This window comes from Octopus bimaculoides, chromosome 2 (assembly GCF_001194135.2).
Source record: "Octopus bimaculoides isolate UCB-OBI-ISO-001 chromosome 2, ASM119413v2, whole genome shotgun sequence".
Classification (NCBI taxonomy): domain Eukaryota; kingdom Metazoa; phylum Mollusca; class Cephalopoda; order Octopoda; family Octopodidae; genus Octopus; species Octopus bimaculoides.
Genome location: NC_068982.1, coordinates 53,626,888 through 53,631,218, shown reverse-complemented (window position 1 = coordinate 53,631,218; position 4,331 = coordinate 53,626,888). Strand labels below are relative to the sequence as shown.

Genomic DNA, 4,331 nt, shown 5'->3' with positions numbered 1-4,331 from the left:
TTGAAACAGAAACTTTATACATATTGAGGAAATAAATTATATACTCTGCTGGCCCGCACAAAACTGTCTAACTACTAATTATAATTTTTGTCTAGCTAGTATTTTGTATGTGAAATATATGTATTGCGAAACTTGAATAAAAATAAAAGGTTTCTCATTCATAAGAAGAAATTAGCAGCTAAACTTTTGACCAAATTCTTTAGTTGAAGTGATTATTATTAATTTAATGATCCAAATCTGATATCTATATTTTAACTAAAAGTTGTACCTAAATTTTAATTTGCCAACAACCATTACTGTATGAACCAGACTATCGGATGTTGTTATACATCTCTGGTCACAATGCACTTCGCATCGTTGTAGCTTTCGAATGATGCTATCACGTCTACACAATCCTCTTTCGTATTTCCCACTTCAAATCGTTATAGTTGTTTATTTTTTCTTCTTTCTTTTTGATCCTGTTGCTATGTCGATTATCATGCACGTTCTTTCTTTTCTATTCACCTCAACAATGTCCGGTTTCCGATGTTTGGTCAGGTGATCACACTGAATTTTGAATCCTGTATCCTGAATTTTGAATCCTGTATCCCACAGGATTTTGCAATTCTCATTCTCAGTGACTTCTTCTGAGGTTTGCTCATACTGTTATTATTATTATTATTATTATTATCATCATCATCATCATCATCATTATTAAGGCGGCGAGCTGGCAGAATCGTTAGTACGCCGGGAAAAATGTTTGCGGTGTTTCCCCCGTCTTTATGTTCTGAGTTCAAATTCCTCTGAGGTCGACTTTGCCTTTCATCCTTTCAGGGTCGATAAATTAAGTACCAGTTGAGTACTGATGTCGAGGTAATCAACTAGTTTCCTCCCCTAAATTTCCAGGCCTTGTACCTACAGCAGAAAGGAATATTATTATTTTCATATACACACAACAGATTAGACTGTTGGAAAAAAATCCTAACATGATGCATCCTAACATTTAATAGGGATAGCATCATTCGAAAGCTATAACGATGCTAAGCGCATTGTAACCAGCGATGATTAACAACATCCGATAGTCTGGTTCATACAGTAATGGTAGATGGCAAATTAAATACATCCTAACATGCCAAATTCCATGCCTATGTTTTTGCTGCTGAAGAGTCTTTCTGTCTATATAAAGGAATCTATCGCTTTTTCAGTCTTACTAAAAAGCTTCAGATCATCCATGTAGAGCAAATGGTTAATTTTTCCATTACTATTTCTGAACTGAAACCCGGCCTTTGCCTTCCTTAATACTAAACTGAAGGGGATCAAACATTAGACAAATATTAAAGGGGACAAGTCCCCCTGGAAATGTCCTCTTTTGATGTTAACTTTCCCTAAGAATGTATCATCTGAATAGAGATCTACTTTCCATTTCTTCATGCTAATTAATTCGCTCATGTTGTCTTCTATACTGAATATACACAAACAGTCACTTATCCATGCGTGTGGGATCATGTCAAGAATACCTCATTGACATGTAATAATCTATACATTCTAGTGCTTTTAATTTAATTTTAAATTTTAAATTTTACTCACATGTTTGCAGTTTCCGTATAGAAATATTGCAGTGTTTACATTTTTATGTACGTGGTGCTGTGGCAGTGCATCTAGAAGCTATTTTTTGTATATATACCCCATACAAGAAAGATCTTTCAGTTTCCTGAGATGTCTTACATTAAGACATAGTTTTCTTTCATAGTTTTGCTCTTGTTGCTGCTGTTGTTGTTGTTGTTGTTGTTGTTGTTGTTGTTGTTGTTGTTGTTGTTGTTGTTGTTGTTAAGGTGGCGAGTTAGCAGAATCGCTAGCATGCCGGTAAAAATGCTTAGCAGTATTTCTTCAGTCTTCGTGCTCTGAGTTGTAATTCCGCCGAGGTCGACTTTGCCTTTTAACCTTTCGGGGTCGAAAAAATAAGTATCAGTTGAACACTGGTAGTCATGTAATCAACCTATCCCCTTCCCCGAAACTGTTGGCCTTTTCCCAAAATCTTAAATTATCATCATTATCATCATCATCATCATTATTGATATTTAGATCAATGTCCTGTTAACTTAAGTTTCAACAGAAAAAGTAAATAACAAAGGTGAGAGAAAACACGAAATGAAAACACGAAAGGAAGTAGGCAGAGGTAAATAGAAAAGAGAGAACGCGAAAGAAATGAACGGGGGATTGGTGTACAGAAATAACGACGCTAATGAATTATGTTTGAAATGAATGTGAGAAGAGGAGGAAAGAGAGAACGAACGAGTGAAGAAATGAATGAAAAGATTATTGTATTAGGACGTTCTTACTTGATCTGAAATTTGTCACGTCACCAGTGGCATGATCGGAAGAAAAATGTGACTAATGGTATGTTAAAACAAAATGAAATCTTTCCTTCTTAAAGATCATGTAAGGCTTGGAGGGTTTGCAGGTGTCTAACATTGAGTTCTGTTTTTGAATTCATAAATCGTCAGGTTTAAGTCTTCGTGTATGCATCTATGTGTGTGTGCCTGTATATACTATATATAAATACATACTCAGACGCCCATATACATGCAAGCACACAGATATACATACATACATACATACGTACATACATACATACATACATACATACATACACACATACGTACATACATACATACATACGTACGTACATACATACATACATATATACATACATACATACGTACATACATGCATACATACATACATACGTAAATACATATATAATACATACGTATGTACAAATACTTACATACACACATATACATAACAGGTTAGTTGGGACACGACGATCCCGGTTCTTACGTCGGAAGCACTTCTACGGTCAGTAGTTACATATAAATTGGGAGAAATTCCCTAATAAAACTGCTGCGGCAATTACCTGAAGATCCACAAATTATTTATTTGTTATGGGTAGAAAGATAGATAAATATCACTACATACATACATACACACGACTGCGCGCACACACACATATATAAGTTGTTTGTACATCTACCTGTTAATCTTTCTGTTTGTATGTATGTATGTATGTATGCATGTATGTAGATCTTAGCTCTTAGATCTTCCAGTGTTGTCTGCACAACGGGCAACGAGCCTTCTCCAAAGATCTCGATTACTCGCATTCCTCCTGGTTCCAATCAAGCCACCTCCCACCACTGTCATATCGTTTCATATCGTACTGCGCCAGTTCATCATTGGTCGTCTTCCTCTCAGTTTTATTCTTTCTTCTTGTTTTCGCACCGTCACGTCGGTAGCAAGTCTCTCTTGCAGTAATAGAAGCACATGCCCAGTAAAACGAATCAGCCGCTTAGTCACCATGTCCTGCAAGCTCCCCATGCCTGCTTTTCTCATTACCTCTTTGTTTCTCACTCTGTCCTAGTGAGAGGTGCCGAAAATTGAACGTGGGTAGCGTCGATGGAACACGTCCAGCAATTGAGAGATCTTCACTGTCTGTCTTTCTCCAGGTTTCGCAGGTGTAGGTGGCTGATGGTATAACTTGATGAGTATAGCTGCAGCTTTATCATCTTACCAACGGTTTGCGAGTCTACGTATTGGACAAATGCGTTGGAATACTGCCATTGTTTTACCTATCCTGATTTTGACTTCAATTTCTGCACACCCTCGTTGGAAATACAGCTTCCGAGATATCTATACTTATCAACGTCCGATTTCATTTTGTCCGAGATTGACAGCTTATGCTTCAGCCAGATCTTCAACGCCAAAACCATCACTGCAATTTCAATATGGAATGTGTGGACATTATACCAAAGCAGAAAACTTAGTCAAGGGATTCGGAAATGCAGAATGACTATCTAGATATTCTAGGTATTTGGGAAATGCATTGGACAAGTGATGATCGCATAATATCAGACGGATTTACCATCCTTTATTCTGGCACGGAGCACCAACATATGTATGAGGTTTGGATTATTATATTGGACAAGTAGGTGACTGCAACATTGGTTGGCTGGAAGCCAATAAATGAGAGGGTTATAACAGCGCGTTTCCAAACCAGACGTGAAAGTTGCCGTAATTCAAGTCTATGCACCAGCTGATACTGAAACTGAAGGAGACGATAAGCAAGGTAACATTTATGACTCCTTCCAAGCGGTGCTGAATGAAATAGCGTGTTTATGTATGTAAGCCTCAAGGATTATCTTCGTTCTAAATGTTATTTATATAACATATTTATAATGTATTGATGCCATATATAACAGCTTGTCCATCTTATATATATATATATATATATATATATATATATATATATATATGTGTGTGTGTGTGTGTGTATATATATATATATATATATATAT

The 4,331-nt window shown here is 36.5% G+C and overlaps 1 long non-coding RNA gene across 2 annotated transcripts in view; it reads left to right on the top strand.

The window, feature by feature from the left end:
* The first annotated feature begins 2,253 nt into the window (after window positions 1-2,253).
* LOC128250985 (uncharacterized) overlaps window positions 2,254-4,331 on the top strand; it is a 69,384-nt gene continuing 67,306 nt past the window's right edge. Inside the window, exons 1-2 of one of the 2 annotated variants that reach the window (XR_008266896.1) lie at window positions 2,254-2,376; window positions 3,483-4,102. This is a non-coding gene — a long non-coding RNA (uncharacterized LOC128250985). Of the gene's footprint in view, window positions 2,377-2,402; window positions 4,103-4,331 lie in introns of those variants that run through there. The other variant, XR_008266893.1, reaches the window with a different exon arrangement.